Here is a 19,295-nt window from a genome sequence, read left to right as displayed (position 1 = left end):
AGTGAGTGGGATTACAGTCCAGAACATGGAAAGAAGAATGTACCATGGCATTAGTAGTTTGACCCATATTTTAAGTTTTCTTTGGAGCAAAATGAAGAGTTTGCAGCTCTGCTGCAAGGAACTTATTTTCAAGACAAGACAACCTGGAAGACAAAAAAACAGGGATCACAGTGGAATGACCACTAAAAGAAACCTTGATTTTAACTTTACCAATCATCAGTAAAAATCTCTTCAAACACTGAATGCTTTTATTTATAATCATGTGCCCCTCAAGTGGCATGCATTCCTATTCTTGCCACATATTGCCTAAACTGATCATCTATCTAAACTTATGTATAGAAAAAATTTCAAAACTTTCTTTGAACATTGTCAGCATTATAGTGAAATGTTCTACTATACCATGTGCATCAAAAGAGAGAGCACAAAATATCAGAAATTACACTTTATTTTTTAACTTTTATTGCTTTTGTCTTACTAAACTTGAAACCTTCTTCCTTTTCATTGATGCTTATGCAAAAACACTTAAAAATAACTGCATATTATTGCTGACAATGTCAGTAACCAGAGTCACATTTTAAAAACTATCAATGAAAAATAATGGTATCAACCATATTCACATATATTTGAATTCTGAAGATTTCCTTCATAATACACAACACACACAACTTTAAAGTAATATGAAAGGATTGAAAAGACATTTTCCACAAACTGTTTTATCTCTCCTCTTCCTATGTTGGTAAACAGCAGGTGACTGAAAAGACATAGCCTTGAAATATTTAGAGGTTGAGATCTGAATTCCCTCTTTTGCAGAACCTGGGTCTCTCTGCTACCTATCATATCCTCACAAAACATAAACAGAAAAAATTTGACTGTTATATTTAGCAAATTGCTTCAGCAATAAATATTAATATCTTTTCCCAGAAGAACTCAGGCCCACAGATTGATGCTGGAAGCAGTATTTTCAACCATGATGGGGAAGTTTATTCTTTTCTATTACACAAATTTTAAGTCATCACTAACACTACTACTCTAGACAGAAAAAATATTGAAGTTCAACAATAAAAATTTCTTAATAACAGTGTTGTGGTTAGTGAACAAACAGACTATGTTATTTCTGCGTGTCTCTATGGTCTAAGTTTCCAATTGCAAAATAAATGTTAAAATTTGTGAAGCTTCTTGTTCCTTTAGATACAGAAATTACTGTAAGGCTTTCAAAGCAAAAGAATCTATTGCTATCTCATAATTTGTAACATTTTTGCAGACCTCTATAAAAGGTCAGAGTAAAACTGTTTGTAATTGATTGTTTTGTCCTTCTAGCAATCTTAGCTTTCCTTCTTCCTCAAAACTGACCTGACCAGCCTTCATTTTTGCAGGTTTGAGACTGCAGAGGGTTAATAATACTTCTAACAAAAGTGAAATCATTTAGGACTAGGGAATATTTTCTTTTTTGTTTTACAGAAGAACAAAGGAGTCTGAAAGCTCAAAATTCAGAAGCAAATTTTCCACTGTACAATAAGTTCTAAACACCAGGACAACCCCTTTTATAAGCTTGAGAATTGGTAGAACAAACCTATTTATGGTAAGTCATGAATGCTCACCTTCTACTACTCCATTCACAAAATCTCTTTCTTACCTAGCTTAGCTGTGAAACTGGAGGTTTATAAAGTGAAATTTTCGAACATCTTTTTCAGACAATGGTAAGCATGGTGGTGTGAACTGAAAAGATGGCAAACAATCACAGCAGACTTCATTAAGTGTCACTGGCTTCCTAAAGACAGGACACAGATTTCCCTGTCCTAGGTGCTGTCAGCAGGGGCAGAGTGGGTTCGCCTCCTTCTCTAAGGGAGGTCTGGAGAACATCAGGAGAATATTTTCACTGTTATGCAGCTTAAATAAGCTTCATTCCTTGTTAGGTTTTAAAGTAAGAAAGCAATTACATGAAATGCATAAAGCAAGGACTGAGATGGTGAATTATCAGACAGCAGTTGTCTTGAAGTAGGAAACTGAGTGAAAAATATAAGTCAAAATATGTAAAGAGATATCTGTTCATATTTTAATTACATTCTTATTTGTTCCTATAAAGACAAAAGCTTTCATTTTTGCCAGTAGCATGAAAGGAAAATTAAAAACAGAGTTTTAAAGCTAAAATTACAGCCAGATATTTTTAATAGTACCCTTACTGTTGTTGTTTACATAGTTTAAGATCTTTCAGCTATTTGCATTCTATTTTGACTGGAGAGAAATCAGAGCAAATCCTCTTTGAGCAGCTTTTCGGCCAGCACAGAAAATAACAAGTTAGAATTTTTTTCTGATATTTCATACTCAAGAAATATATTTAATCTCATACAATATTACAGCTGCATGAAAAAAAAAGAAAAATGTGGATCATATGCATATAGGTTCTTCAGTTTTAAAAAAAACACTAAATTTTCCCTGGGGTTTTGGTTTTGTTTTGGAAGTTAAGTGTCTACAGCAGTATTTCTTTATGTAAATTATTTCTAACCATCACAAAGTTAGAGTTTCTGGACTTTGTGCAGTGGTATTGGATAGCAGTACCCAAATCATGCCTATCCAGGGAAGCACTTCCACATACAGAAAAATGTTTGCTCTTTACAGTCTCGGTTAATGGACATTAGAGGAGAAGAAATGTATTTTATGCAGAAGAAAAATAGTACAATGACATTGTGCTCTTGATCTTCTCTGCTGAGCACAGCACCGGTATAGATCACAACATGCACACAGGATTAACAGGTCTGAAAAAATCTTACCAACTTTCTCCCTAATCTCCATGCCAAATGTTGATTGGCTTGTAAAAATGTGGTTCATAGGCTAAAAGCGGGAAAACTCCTGCTTCCCTACACTTGGCTGGTGAAACCGATCCAAGTGCAAGAACAAGTTTCCTATTTCAAGGAAGCTGAGAGTTAACTAAGTTCTTGAATAAATCTGAATAGCTCACTACAGCTGGGTTCAGGTGGAGGAAAATAACAAAATGGCTCACCCTGAGTTATCAGTTCCTCAAAATATTTTTACCCCAAAACAAAACCTCAGGAAAAGGTCTTTATCTTATCATAAAACACAGTTTATTGTTCTGATACAGTGTTGTATCTGTAGCAAGATAAGTCTGTGGAAAACTAGAACCTTGCTTCTACAATGTGGATTCAGTGTAAAGCTGGAAGAGGCAAGAGATATAGCAACTTATTTGACATTTTTTTCTTCTCTAAATACTATTTTGAGACAACCATTTTTAAATTATTTTCTGTACATGGCATAAAATTATAAGTTAATATTTACACAGTACTTAATGACGAAGATGAGCTATGTAAGTACAATAATTAAGACTGCAAAACTACCAATGCATTCATCAGAAACATTCTCAAAGTTGGTAGTGGAGGACACTCACCTCACAACAAATTAACTAAGTTTTGCTGACAAGGAAAAGAAAGAAGAATTTGCATGATAATCCTTCTAGACCTATGGCCATGAGTCAGAGGCCATATTTGAAATTAAAATAATGAAATAACCAAACCAATGTAAAATATTCAAAGCATTGTTTTTCACAAGCAGTCAAAAATATGAACTTAAAAATATTTTGGAAAATATTCAAGTGACATAGCCTTCTGAAAGTGGAGATGAACAAGTGGTAGAAAGGAAAATAGTACAAAATCTGAGAAAATGAATTTTAAAGAATTTCCAGTAAAGATGAGGTAATAAAAATATTCATAGAATGATCATTCTACTTCTTCATGACTGCCTTTAAATAAATTTCATAATGCAAATGTGTTAAAGGACAGAAGTATTTTGTCCTTTATATTTTAGAGGACCCTGAGAAAGTGTTTTCTGTGAGAGATACAAATTGATTACCTGAAAATCAAAACCATTTTCTTTCATTCATAAACATCCACGTATTTAGACTTACAAGATTTTTAAAATATCTAATCGTGAAATACTAAATTTTTCCCCTTTACAATGCTCACATCTGGGCACTTTTTTTTTTTTTTTTGTTCATAGTATTGTTTTGTTGCTACATTAAATATATTGTATAAGCATTAATGAGTTTTTGTACAGATTTAGAAGTGTTTTTTTAATTTCTCATGACTCTGGTACTCCTGAAACACTTAGGCTCCTTTTAAAATGTTATTCAGACTCCAGAGAACCTGGAACACAGCATCTTTTCTGTGACAGAAATGTTTACAAAAAAGAAGAAAAGTAGAAAAATAAAATTGTAGCCAATCTCCTGTATTTCCTCTTTCACACAACACTAAAATTTAAATGATTTTTTTTACTTACATTATGATTTGTCAAAGGAAACAGGGAACTTTTTTCTTTAACTTCCAAAACATACTGTGATTCCACTAAAGTTAATAGGATCATTCCCCCTGAATGCACTGCATCAGGGTTAAAATTATTGAAGCCATTTATGACTCACAATGGCAGAAAAAATAAGGTAGATGGTTGTGACCCCATAGCTCTCAGACTGTCCCAGATTCGTCTGAAATCAGACCAATCTGTCAGTAGAACCCTCACTAGACCATAGAAGGTCTAGTGCACAAATGCACAAATACTTTTTTTTAAGTTGTCTGAGATTAATTTGCAATAAAATTAGGTCCTTTGAATTCATTCAATAATTACTGTGGAGCTTTACTGTATTTTCACTCTTCGTTTGCAGTAGCTAGTGTCATTAGAGGATCTAAGGGAATCAGTAACACTATTGGGTTAGTTACAAAAAGTTTGATTGGAAGACAATGACAATATTTTGTCACTTAGTATTTTAATGGAACACTAAATTCAGTCATGCAACACAAGAAATTAAAAGTTGGATTTCAACTGTGCTGAGTAAAGCGTGTTTCGTAAATGAATAAGCATGGTGAAAAATATATCATAGTTGTGTAATAATCATATTTCACTGGTGAAAAATCCCATATTTCTTAATAGGCTGATAACAGCTCCAAGTTAACCACCTATTCTTAGTCATTTCTGAAAAAAAAAAAAAAACACAAAGGCTGTTCTGGCTGTTCTGGCTCCTCAGTTGCTCATGGGTAAGATAATAGGTGATGCCAAATATTTTTAGAAACATGACTAATGGATAACCCAAATCCTTGCCCTCAAAACAGTCTGATAGTCTCAAAAAAGTGTTGAGTACCTACATACTAAAAATCAGGTTTCTCTGATAATTCTGGTTTGACCTTATCATTTCTCTTTTGAAATTTTAGAATGCTAGAGGGAAAATAATTGTAGTATCTTTGAGATAAGACTACCAGTCTCCCCTTTAATTCAAGAGTAAAAATGCTGATATGCCAATTGCAATCTACAGAAGCCAGAAGTGCAAACAATTATATTATTTGTTAAATACTTGCCTTACACTTTATTATGCTATTGTGCACATCTGCTTCTTGACTGCAGCAAGTAAAATTTTTCCATAGCTCTTCTTGCAAATAAAATTGGCAGATCTGCCAGAATGTCATGATTTCCCTAATAATACATTACCCTAGGATTTAGCTTGAAGTCACGTACAAAATCTTCAATTTCTGCTGTTGAGTGCAGACATAAATGTTTAAGAGTCCCCAAGGATGATGAGAGACAGTGGAAGGAAACACAATCACTATGAAGATGATGAAAATATTGAAGACCAGCCAACATAGATAATAAATAACATAAAAGAAAGACCTTGTTCTCTAATGTTCCCTGAGAGCTAATCTAAGCACTACTTATGTCAGCCAATTGGCCAGGTAGTGGAAAGAGGATTCCCATTGTCTGGATGCATCAAGTAAATAAAGATTTCCATCCAGGACAACTCTCTTTTCATTGTAGTGTTCTGTGGGGAAATTTAATTCCGTAACATTCCGATCTCCTCACATTTTGCTTTGTTGCGTTTATAAACTTAAATTAAGCCCCTTTTTATTTCACTTTCCCTAACAGCTGCTCTAGCATGAAGTACAGGTGGATCTGGCATCTTCAGCTTTAGCAATGTGCTGGCTAGTACAGGGCAGGGCACTAGAAAGCCCTCAGAGCCAGGCTGTGGCCATGCTCAGTGACAGGCAGCTGAGCTTCCAGGCTTCCCTCACCACATTAGACAGGGCAGGATTCAGGCAGAGCAGCAGCAAGGAAATCGAGTAACTTTCAAAAGTCACCAGGGATTAATGTGAATTCCTTCACCTCAAGTATACTGTAGCAAAATACTTCTCTTTCATCAATAGGAAAATTCTTATTGAAAGAATATTTTAGCATTGGCTTTACTGATTTCCAAATCTCCACAGTTTTGTTTCCCGTTTATTACAGTATATGGGAAGATTTCTACTGTCAAAACAAAAGAATATGGAAATAAAGAAATTAAATCAAAAAAAGCTAAATATCAGCCAAGTTTAAATAAGTCTTCATTGCTTGTGGAAACTGCATTCCTAGTTCTTATATTAATAAAACAAGGACATGCAAAATTCAAGTTTTTTCTTACAAAATTAAGTTCTCTACAGTGCAGAATCATGAACAAAAAGCATTTTAATATTCTAAGTAACAGAACCATTTGACATTTCTTTTACTGACTTTTTCAAGAGATCTCTTTAATGAGCAAGTTAAAACTTTGTTTTCCTCAGAAAGCCTACCTTATTTAAGGCACCTTAACAAACTGCATTTAGTTTCATATTATAAGATTTAGAGATTAAAATCTTAGCTTTTTTCTTGACTAAATGACAAGATTGAGCCTACAACAATCTTATCTCCAGTAGGACTTCATTGTGGTTTAATCAGCACAGGTTCTCTAAGTCTGAATTACGATAACTTTTTCTTCCTCTTAGGAAGATGCAGTTTACAGGTTTCTGACTGAGAAAGGAAGTTGAGAGATGCTTAAATCAGGAATAAGTCTGCTGCCACAGAAGAACTTTAATAGTCTTTCAGTAGAGAGTCAATAGATGAGCATTAGTTCTTGATTAAAAGGGATAACATGTATTAGAGGAAAATTGAACCTTTGCTACTTTGACAGGGTACGCACTGGGGACAGATTTTGACAAAAGGAGAAGCATAGTGGATATTAGTAATTTCTCTCAAATTTCTTGCTCCCTGAACATCTCTTAATACTGGATTACAAGGTCCCATCAAACTTTTAGGTTGACTTGAGCTCACATCTACAGAAACTTCCTTTTGAAGGGACAGCTTTACGCTCTGAACCTCTGTGTGAAAGCAGAGATCCGACCCTGAGGAACGGTTTGTGCTCTTGGGGTCTCTATGTCCACTGTTGCTCAGTGTCATACAACAAATCACACAAAGATAAAGCACACACAGTCTCTACAGAGATGGTTGGAGTCAGTGCTGCATAGGCTGTAAACCTTCTCATTTGAATTGGAAACAGAATCTGTTAGCTTCCTAAAAGGAAATACTGTGTGTGGACTTGCCCATTGAATGACTTCACTAAAATGCTGAACTAATATAATCAGAAACATTTAGCTATAATTTTTGCAGACACCATTGATAGTACAGGCTTCCCAACTCTAAATGTGTTTTGCATTTGTTTAAGGTTTGAAATAATTGGGCCTGGTCTTAATTGTGCCAGTGCAACAACAAGTTACAGAGTTGTTTTACTGCCTTAAAATACTTTTAACGAAACTTAATTGTCTGATTGAGTTACTGTATATTCTTTAAACATACAAAGGGAAAAATTACTTTCTTATGAATAAGGAGAAAAGATTTTTCATGGAAACTTTGTAATTGTTCTGGAGAAGCTTTTTTGAGTGAGGTGCCAAGGATTCACATTTGCTGTGCACCAACCTGCTGTCCTACTGATGAGTGTCAGGTGGAGAAAGAGCAGGTCTTCTGCAGTCACTGATACCTGCAGCTCAAACCCCAACTTTTCACAAAGTCACAAGAAAGACATCTGTTAGTGACATTTCTATGTTTGTTTATTATATTTATAACTTGAGAAAAAGTTCATTGTAATTAAAGGTGTTGAGAAGGGCAACAAAAGAAAGGCTAAGAAGATGGGACCCTTGGAGGCAAGACTATCAATTGATAGCAATCTACAATTTAGAGAAAAAAGCCTAAATGGGAATAAAATGTGGGTTCACAAAGTCATTTATATACTGTGGGCTAAGCAGGGAACTGTTATTCAGCTGGTCATTTTGGATAAGAATCAGCAGTGTCCATGAAGCTAGTATAAAGTTGGTTTAAAACAGGCAAAAAAGTGTTTTTCTCAGCAGATCAGGAAATTTTAGAGCTTATTGTCCAAGGATGTTGTGGAGGAAAGCAGTAGAAGATGAGATGTTCAACAAATTTATTAGAAAAAAACAGGTCCATAAATGGATTCCAAAATGACTGGGAAGGATGTTCCCTCTAATATCCCAAATGCATCAATCATGAATGCTGGAGAAACACAATTTAAAAGAATTGCATGAAGTATTCAGCCTTGCAACCTCTTGTTAAATACCCCATAATGCTACTTTTTGAGGCAGAATACAATGCTGGGTGGGCCACTAACCTAACCCAGTAGAGCACTTCCTACATTCAATGGTTTTTGGGCATGACTGAAAGGGAACAAGTGGTGTGACAAGGGTTTTGAAACTGAACTGAAAGAGAAAAGTAGTTCAGTTTCATAAATAATGCAAAAATCATTGCTTCCAGCAATGACAGTTCACTGTTTCTGGAACTGCTTCCCCCACAGTCATGGTGTGATTCTTGGGTATCTGCACAGGACCAGGAGTCAGACTTGATGATCCTTCATAGATTGTCCACTGAATCTGTTACTTCTAAAGTTTTTCAAAATTTTTAGACATGCATATCTTCAAAAAATTTATAAAATGTTCAAGAACTCTGCATCCTGATGATTTAAAAACACTAAAAAAAGCAAAAACCAGACCAAAAAATAAAACCTGAAAACAAACAAACAAAAACCTCCCAAAGCCCACTTTGGGATCACTGTGTGGTGGTGAAGGAAGCCTAAAGTTTGTCAGAAGATTTGCATTTCCTGGAGATATTTCCGTTTGAAAGTTTAGGTTTTCACAGAAAACTTCCTGAGACTGTCTGAAAAAATAGAAAGAATGTTTGTCCATTTGAAGTAATCTTTTTCAGAGAGCTATCTAAGCAAAAAATTTGATAAAGCTTGTCCGTAGGTGGGATTAGACTGAAGGACTTTCCCAGTCCCAGACCCACACCCATTTCACAAATCTATGTGTACAGTTTTGTATGACAGGGAGCAAAAAACTGCTTGCCCCTACAGTGTATTGTGTGTGGTGAAAATATTTAAAATTTAAATATTTAAAATTTTTAAATTTTAAATATGCTTGTTTCCAAGATAAGGAACATAAGGTTCACAAGTTTTGCAAGACTTTCCAGGCAGGGGCCCTCAGTGCTGGAGCAGAGCAGGATCCTGCCAGGGAGCATGGCTGTTGCCCAGAGCTCCCCTGGTGCTGGATGGAAGCTTTGCTCACCCTGAGTATGAAATATGGGAACTAACAGCACCTCTGAGCCTACCCAGTTGCACCTGGGCTTGGATGCCAGCATCTGTCTCTGAGGTCTGCAAAACTCTGGCAGACACAGCAACAATGCAAATTATTGCACATAAAAAATTGCCTAAATGGAGTAATAAGCCTATGGGATTTTCATGGGCAAAGAGTTTTTAGTCTCTATAATACCACCATTTCTGGAAACAGATACAGATCTTGCCCAAACTGTACCAAACTAAGTGAATTTCTTTCTCTGAGCCTTTCCCTCAAAACTCTTATTTGAATTTTAGTGGTTTCTATTGGATTCCTTGTGATTTTTTTTATTTTGCATTCATCATTACATCAGCCAATTAAAGAAAATAGATAACTTTATCACCAATTCAAAATTCCCTTTGCATTCTCCTATGTGGAACCATTTAGCCTGTGTCTCTGGTATTGTTTCTCTCTGGTCAGCCAGCTTATCCAATCTTGGCTGTTTCCTCTGGTATAATCATGGTATAATCTTCCATGTTTGTGACTCTTGGGGGACTCGCCTTTCATTTTTATTGCCCCACCCACTGGAAAATTCTTTGCTCATTATTTTATTTTAAAGCTTTCAAATTTTCAATAGTCTGACTTATTTCCTTTCCATCTATCAAGTGTTGTGAAAGGAAAAAAAAAGAGAAATCTATGAAAGAAGTGGTAGTGTATTTATTCTGATACTCTTGAATTTAGGTCTGCATGGCAAAGAGATCTGAGTCCCATAATGTACAGAATAAAGGTCTATGGAAAAAGCAATGCACTCCTTTCTTCATCATGGAAATACCAAGTCACTGTACGTTCACAAATGGGTTTTACTTCAAAGTTGCATGTCATGCAAAATAATGAGTTGTTAGCTGTGACATTTAAGGAAAGGATTACTGTAAACGTATTTTAAAAGGTAATCTTATTTCTCTTACTCATGGTGACTCATTGGTTATGACATTTGATTTAGAAACATACCATGTAGAGATAACTGCCCAGGGTGTTATTCGTAATCAGTGTCTGACAAACACTGAGTAGCAGGAAACCAAGACAACAGAGGTTGTCTGCTATGCTTGCTTTGAGGGCACAGGACAAGAGTGCTTAGTTTTAATCTTTGACCTTTCAGTAAAGGATTATGGAACAGGCAACCTGATAAATATTATTTTGGAACAAACAAAGTGAACCAAAAAAAAAAGATTTGGCCTTCCATCAGTAAAGAAATGTTCATTCTTAAACCTATGTAAATTATAGATTAATTTTGTTTCACAGCAGAAAAAAAAAGTGAGACAATATTTCATGGCAGTTTTTCAGGGATTTAGTATCTAGAAGAGGGATGGCCTTTTTTTTAATACTGCCAACTTCTAAAATAAATATGGAGGAGGAAAGAAATAGTACATGAAGATGACTGTTGTGGGATATGATTTGGGGGAGAAAGTGCATGACTTCATAAAAATGCAATAGCTACTAAATGCAAACTGCTTTGTGACATGTCAGTGGACATCATCCTGATCAACCTCACGGAATGTTATGAAGCCTGCATGTGGCTGCTGCAGCAGTGGGGTGAAATGGCCATGGAACAGAGTTATAATAGCAATGACTTGTCAGATGTTTGGGGTTTTTTTCATTAACAAGTGTACTGTGTTTTCCCATGGAGATATTACCAAAATTTTTGAGCCCAATGAAGCCTGACTTGACTAGTCAGATCTCTCTGGACCTTCTCATTAACTCAAATTGAAGTATTGAGAGAAACAGGTCAATCAATCTGTCTATATATTTTAAATATACATATGGTAGACTGTATGTTGTGGATATTTAGACTCAGGAAAAAGGGAAGAAATGCTTCAGACTCTACTAAAACAGAGCAAATTTCTGAGTAAAAAATTGAAGTTCAAGTTTGTCACAACAGTGAGAATGCAGCAGCCCTTTGCTTGGACACCAGATAGTAGAACAAATGTGTCTGAAAGACGCACTGTATGACCAAAAAAACATTTCTTCCCTTCCTGTGTCAATTTAAATGAAAAAACATTTCTTTCAATAGTTTTCCAACAACATTGAATTAGAATATGTCTAAACTGAAACTATGTATTTTTGTATACATGTAGGGAAAAAAGTTATGAATATCAAAAGGCTCAACAAGGTACAGTTCTGGCTTCCAAATGTCTTCCCTTTTTGGTATCACACTGACTTATTTGACTTACAAAATCTTAAATGCATTATATTATGTCAAAATTTGACAAGTCAGAATGATGAAATTTTAAAAGGCACTGTTTATATGCATTCCAGTTGGAACATATATTTCATTTCTGCTGTGAATTTGCCTTCTTAAGTACTTTCCTATAAAGCTTAACTAAAGCATAGAGGAACAGTATGTTCCATCCATATGTGCCTGTAACATCCACTTGAGGTAAAGCACTGTTTATTTTAGGATCCATTTGCCATTGAACTGTGGAGGGAATGTGATACACTTCTAGATTCTGTTGTAGACTGAGAAGGGCAGGTGATAATGAACTGTTTATCATCTTTCTTTAGTATTTTAGCAAAAGGAAAAATACAGTTTGAAGGTTTCTTACGTGAAATGTTCCTACCAAATATTAGATTAGATGCTATCTCTCTGTTATGATAATATTGCTTTCTGGAGCCTCTTTTCAGACAGACTGCAGCAGTGCTTTCACTAAATAACTAACAAAATATTAGACTAAAGATATTAACTTATTTACCAGACATTTGTTATGCTATTTAATATAATAAAAGAGAGACAGAATTTATATTTTGTTAAGAAAACATCTTATTTTTAAAACAATTTTATCAAACAGATAGAGAACACCTACTGGTGACTCTATCTGTTTACCCAGAAGGGAGAGTAACCTAGTCCATCAAGTACCCTGAAATAGGGTTACACAAAGCAAAGTTTTTGACCAAGTTTCTTGAGCATGAAAGGAGAAAGAAACAAGTTTGGGGTAGCCAAGAGAATGTGTCTTGACTGACCACTTGGCCAGCCAGCAAGCGCCTTCTCCTCTTGACCTGCCAGTTTGGGCCAGCTGGTTTTTTGTAGGTATTCAGACACATATGTGTAGGTGTATATACAGACCTTATTAGCCTGTAGAGGAGCCAGTCCACAGTTGTCATCACAAGCATACTCTACTCAATTAAAGATACTGAGCCCTCCTGTGTTTGGAGAGATAAAGAACAAACCACAGATAAACATGGATGTCTCTGCCAGAGAAAGATGTGGCCCAGCACAAATAGTACCAAGGAGGACCTGAAAACCCCAAAGGACCTGACTCCCCATGGTCAGTTACAGCAGTCCCCATAATATCAAATTCTGCCTCTGCTGCCTACCTTTTTTGCCTATATTGGCCTGGGTAATGAAGAATTAATATCATAATTATCCTCCCATATTAGGCCAATTACCCACAGAAAAAATATCTTGATCGTAATATATTAAGGACCTAAAGAATAGGTGCAATGACTTCTGAGATTTTCAATAGCCTGTAAAGCTGTATTAAATAAGCTAAAAACACTTCATATAGTAAACAAGCTTAATAGGAGCATCTGAGCTTGTGCTACAGATTTGTTGGCCAACATGCCATGATGACACCTGTACTATGGAAATGAATTAAGCAGAAACTGCAAAAGAGACTATAAATAAGACCCATCATATTATTGGTAATCTATTTTTTAATTATTTTCAGATTCTATCTTCAGCCTGAATAAAATAATTCCAAAATATTATATAATGTTATCCATTTTAGGTTAAATACAAACATCATATATTAGTAAATTTAGATTTTTTTTAGGGATTTAGGGGTCCTGAAACTACTTGAACTTCAAAGTATTTTACAGGAAATGTTTATTATTTATGTCAAAAATGTTTAGAGGCAGCTACAAATTTTGCACTTTCTTATTTACTGTACCTCCAACAAATACAGTTCTGTGGAGATTATCAGTACTGGGTAACATGTGGAAAAGCCTTTCAGTGGAGCAACTTTAAAGAATGAATAATCTCATTTCCAGAAGACAAATCAGGCAGTGCTGGCCATGTGGTGGAAAATATAGGCAATCTGGCTGGATGTATTATGTCTATTTAAAGACACAACTGGAAACTAAATGGGAAGTTTGACACTTTCATGCGTCACAAGTGAAAAGGCATAATACTGCCCTTGTACATAAAACCTGGGGGCATGGTGCTTAGAACTATGGGCAGTATTCTCTTATTACTTGTGCACATTACAGGTATGAGTTGCATCATGTAATTCAACAGATGATCTGTTCCCTCCCTTCCCCGTGTGCTCAAGGAGTTGGCATGCATTTCATTAACATCTCTGGCCTCTAAACATAGCAAGAGTATTCAAGTAAAATGCTTTAATTATGTGGCTGTGTTTTTTACTTAAATAACAAAGTTATGAAAGAATGAAATATTTTGTTGCCCCAATGTTTGCACTGTTCTTCACTTTCTGCTCGCTGAAAAGTTTTAATATGCTACATGTGGTACCTTTAAAAACAAAACACCAATTAAAAATAACTAAGTGGAACATTGAGAAATTCATGTTCCATGGAACAACAAATTGTTTCAAATTGGTGGTACAGAACTGAATTGGCAGCATTACAGTTATTAATGCTGCTTTCTCAGTTAATCAGGAGAAAGCTCTTTCTGGCAGATTTCTGCGTGTATTTTCATTGCTTTCTGTGACACATATAAACAATAAAGAGTATAAAATATATTGACATGAATATGAAGCAAAGGCGTGAAAACATGTACTTTTCATGTACCACAACAAGTATTTCCTAAATGCTGAGATTCATTGTGGTCTACAATGATTCCTGTTCTTAATTTGTATTGTAATTTGTTCTTTTCTTCTTGTACTTCTAGTATTATGATGTTTTTCCCTTTCTAAGTGGTATAATTATGCATTGAAAACCTGAATTTGTTCCTTTTATATAGAAACATATATTAGCATTCTTACATGCAAACTTGGAAAACCTTAACTTGGAAATTTTTGTGTCATTTATACCTGTTCAGAACAAATGTAAGACTACAGAAACAGTGAGGATGGATACATACTGTTGTGCATGGATCTACCATACAAAAGTATACTACTCTGTTACTTGACAACCTAATTTGTATTCTACATGTTTCCAACTCTAACTTAGAAGTTTGCTCTAGTGATTTTTTTGGAAAATCTGTTCATGTTGTGGTTTGCTCATTTTGGATACAATTCCACTATGAAGCCTTCTTTGCAAGAAGTAAAACTTGTTCTAGCTGCTCATAAAATTTTCCCCAGAAGTGTTTATAAAAGCTAATAAAAAAGAAAGTGCTCATTATTTTTGATAAGCAGTGAAGGATTGGAAATACATATTTCAATAACAGAGCTAAAGCTATTTGGGAGTAAAGAAGGATATATATGCATTTTTAAACTGATAAGTGTTTCTTAAAAACATGAATTTTCATGAGTCACTTACCTCAGAGTTGAAAACTTTAAACCTTTCTTTTAGCTATGGCTAAGTGGAGGGAAAATACATCAAGTCCTGGCCAATGTTGAATCCAGCTTTAAAATATTGGGATTTAAAGTATGTATAATACCAATAAGTCTAAAACTATTAGGGCTTCCTAGTGAGAATATACAGGACTGGTTTATGTAGTTTTTGACAGAGAACTTAAATTAGCCCTGCAACATGGATGGTGTAACTTTTCCTGCTGCCTGGGAAAGAAATGCTGTCAAGCTCTAAGTTGTGGTGATGGCACTTAGTCTGTATGAGTCTAATAAAAGGGCAGAGTGTACGCATGTTTCTCCGATTTTAGATTTTTTTTTCTCTTGGTCAGAACTTTGAAGTCTTTTTAAAGCTTTGTTCTCTTCCTCTTTTCCAGGCTAATAAAAAGAATTATTATTACTACCACATTTGTGTCTCTTGGATTTTATTTTGGCTAATGCAAGCATTTTTACAACATGATCTTGGACAAAGGAGCAATTAGAATTAAGGAGCCTTATCCAACAATTACAGCACTTATTGCAATTATTATAGTAACTTAGTAAGTTGATTACTTACTGACTTACCCAAATGATAAATTTTTATTTTGTTTTTAAAGTCAGCAAAAGCTTAATGCTAGAGTTTTGTAATGAGCCTGTGGTAACCAGATTTGTAGTCTGAAGCCTTCGTCTGCCACACTGTTAGCCATCAAAAGAGCCCTGTCCTACCAAGCTTTCTATTTTCACAACAGGATATCTGGTTTCTTTTATGAGGATACAGCTATGTTAATTTGGTTTAGTGGTTTGTTGGAGGTAAGCATGCTCTTCACAGCACAAACACCAAAATCCCCTTAAAGCAGTTCCTCGTTAATAGCTGGGGTCTGATTGGCAGCATTGCATTGTAAAGTGTGATTTGGTTGGATAAATATGTTTAGTCTAGTAAGCACTTTAGTGATTGAGTGTCTGTTAATGGATAAAGGTGGATTATGGCGAAACCTCTACAGGCTGTCATTGAGCACTTAGAGTTGTGAGATGTCATGGAGGGAATGGAAAACAAACCGGCACTGTGGAAAACCTCACCAACTATAAAATATTTTAAATATTTGGTGCCATTTCAGCATTTAAGTTTAAAATCATATTTCACTTGAGGAAAACAAAGCAGGGCAGACTGTGCAACTCATTGCATTCTTGTTTGGCCTTAAAGAAAGCAGACCCATTACATGCATCTGGGCATATTCAGAGAGAGATCTTTCTGAGCACAGGACAGTCAAAAAGCCACCAAGTACCTGGAGGGTATGTGCAGAGTAGCTATAATTTTTCTTAGGTGTCTACTGTAAATCCTTTAATTCACCAACAAGCAATGCAAGTCTGTGCACTTTTCTAAAATGATATCCTTGCTTGCAGCTGTACAAACCCATTTCTTTTTTTAACACCTTCTCCAAAACAAAGATTTTTGCAATGCCACCCTTCTTCCTTCCCCTTCTCCTTCTAAACACTTAGAAGAAGATCTTTCTTGCTTTTAAAAGAGGTAATCTGATCCTGCATGCAAACCACCAACAAATGTCACTTTTTTCCTCTGCTTAGGTGTACACAGCTTTTTTATGAGGTGTTAAATATCAGCTTACTTGAGGACTTGAAATGGCCTTAAGGCCAAGTGGCAGATATTCAGGCACATACATAGAAAGTCTCCATTTCTGGTGGGTTTTAAAACCTGTGTGTCCTTATTGATGGCCATGGTATAGTGATTTGCTAAGTTTGACTATTATACTGCAAAGTATAGCCTAAGTAGCAGGTGAATCATACACCCAGGCTATTTTAGTGATCATACTTAGACAGAGCTTTTTTGTGTCTTTTAAAGCTTTTAAGCTAAAAATTTCCTTGGGTTATTGTGGGATTTTTTGGGTGAGTAGAGGTTTGTTATAAAGGAAAAGCCTGGAAATCTTCCGTTTCTTTTCTGGTCTCTTTTTTTTCTTATCAAAGATATCAGACTCATGCCTTCCAGTTAATAGCTACCATGTGTCAGTATATGTTCAAGACCACAACATTTAAGAAAACTCTTGTGAAATTTTTAGAGCGGAAAACATTCCTGCTTAGTTTTGGGAAGCTTCTTGCAGCTTCACTGTAAACCAAAATGTGTCACACACTTTGTTCATCTGGTTAAGACTGCCTCCACAGGAGCTTTATTTTTTGGTCAAGTCAAGGTTAGCTAGGGGGGTAGTGGCTTTTCCATTAGTTATGGTCTTTACTGTAAGTAAAAAAAGCTATATTTAATCTCCAATGTATTTCATGGACTTTAAAGGAACCTAATTGATTAAGTCAGTTCTTTCTATTAGGGTGTCCTAAAGAACAGGCTAAATGGTTATAAAAGTTATTTCCAGCTGAGTGGCATCCTGAGATAAAATTCCTCACTAGGATCCATGCAACCATTCCCATACTGCAAAAATTTAACACAGAGAAAAACAGGATTGTAGAAAATCTTTTCCTGTGTTTCTTATCACAACTCTTCTTTCTTGAGTGAGGTAATAAATCACCATTGTAATTATTGGTTTCATATAACACAATTGCCTCAAGTCACAGAAATCTTGCTCTTGACTGTTGATTATCAGCAGTAATAAGATAGAAAAAGGGAAGGATTTTTTTATTAATATGTAAGGATATGTTTTATTGGATACACTGCTTTTGATTTAGATACTCCCTATACCTTATTTGCAATATCATTTTGAAATCATGAGCAATTTTTTGCACTTGAAAACTGCAGACTGACAAGAGATGAGCGGGTCAGATGATAACAGAGGAGTAATTTAAATCAAATTAAATTAAATTAATTAAATTAAAGTAAGGATGGAGAAGGTGAAGAAAAAAGTAAACTATCTGAAGGAAAAGAAGAGAAAGATTCAGTGAGACAGAAGAAGAAGCTGAATATAGTTGTCCTATGAGAGGAAGCAAACATTAAGAGAGCATTGATTCTAGAGACAATCAAATATTTTGCAATAAATCTTTTTGGTTTTGTGTCACGGAGCTGGGAAGTAAATAACAAATATAACCTCAGGGAGCTTTAATTCTATGCCATGGACGAGCAATTTACTTTAAAATGTTTTAAAAGAAAATTCAGAAATGTTGGCTGAATTATAAATGTTTAGTAATGTTACTAGTCTAATGAGAAATATGAATGTGATCCATCAATTTAGGAATTTTGGGGTCAGTATCTTAAAGTGATGCCAATGACTATTAGACTAACAAAGCCCTTTTTCTAGAAGTTAGACATAGCTGCAGACACTCAGGCTAACTTGGACTTCTTTTGCTAGCATTTCCAGTTTTGCTCTTGCATCTTAATTTTTCTGTAAAATTAATAATTTTGAGATTTAAAAGTGTTTTGCTCTCCTAAGTTGCTGCATAGGGCTTTCACGTTACAGACAGGATGAAAAAACAGACTGGCTAAACAGGGGAAACAGTAAAAACTGCACATAGGAAAGTGCTCTTGGAGCATGAACTAATCAAACAAGAGAAAACAGGCATTAAAGAGCAGGTAAGGAAGTAATTTAAACTGCTGTAATTTTAAGTAGTAGCATACCTAAACTGGAAGCAAAATTTTTGAGCATAAATTGTTCCTTAATATTAAACACATACATAAACAGAAAGCATACATAAATACTAGCTGGGGTTTTTAGTTGGGTAAGTGGATTTTTAGCTTTGGTCCACAACCTTGGCAGTAGTTTTCTTATCTTGCTCCAGCATAGTTTTTCTGCTTTGGTTAGCCTTAACCACAACACTGTACCTCTGTTCCTGGCCTGCAGGTGAAATACATGCAGCTTTTGCAACCCTTTTTCACAAATACCCAGCAGGCATCCAAACACTTTCGAGCAATAAATAAGACCCCACAAACAAAAGCAAATTAAACCTTCCACTTCTATTCATAAAAATATATATGCAGCTTTATTTAACCAATCAGATGGCTATTTGTGACACATGAAATAACTTGGTGGTCTTAGCCCAACTCCAACTGGACAGCTGTTTGGAACATAAAATTCTCCACCATAATTGGCTTTAACCAGCATCCTTGTCTGTGAAATAGCCAAGTTTTCTGGGGCCACAGAGATTTCCTCATAGCCTAGAGGTGGTTCTTCTAGATTGAGCATGTGGGTGGCCTGTTGATAGTGGTACAATTTAAAATAACTAAAAAAAACCAATTTTATACTGTTGGAATTTTTTTGTACTATGTATTTTTTTCATTTTCTTTTTACAGGTCAGGATATAATTCTACTCCTGAGATTCACCTAAATGTTAAATTTGCAACATGTAGTGTATATTAATGTTGAAATGTGTTTTGGAAACTGTGAAATAAATTGTCCTTTGGCAGCTAATAACAAAATAATATTAAGATACGAGAATTTAATTCAATGCT

The sequence above is a fragment of the Agelaius tricolor genome, unplaced genomic scaffold, assembly GCF_023055355.1.
Source record: "Agelaius tricolor isolate 1412-34295 unplaced genomic scaffold, bAgeTri1.0.p SCAF_8, whole genome shotgun sequence".
Classification (NCBI taxonomy): Eukaryota; Metazoa; Chordata; class Aves; order Passeriformes; family Icteridae; genus Agelaius; species Agelaius tricolor.
Note: the sequence above shows the minus strand (reverse complement) of the source record.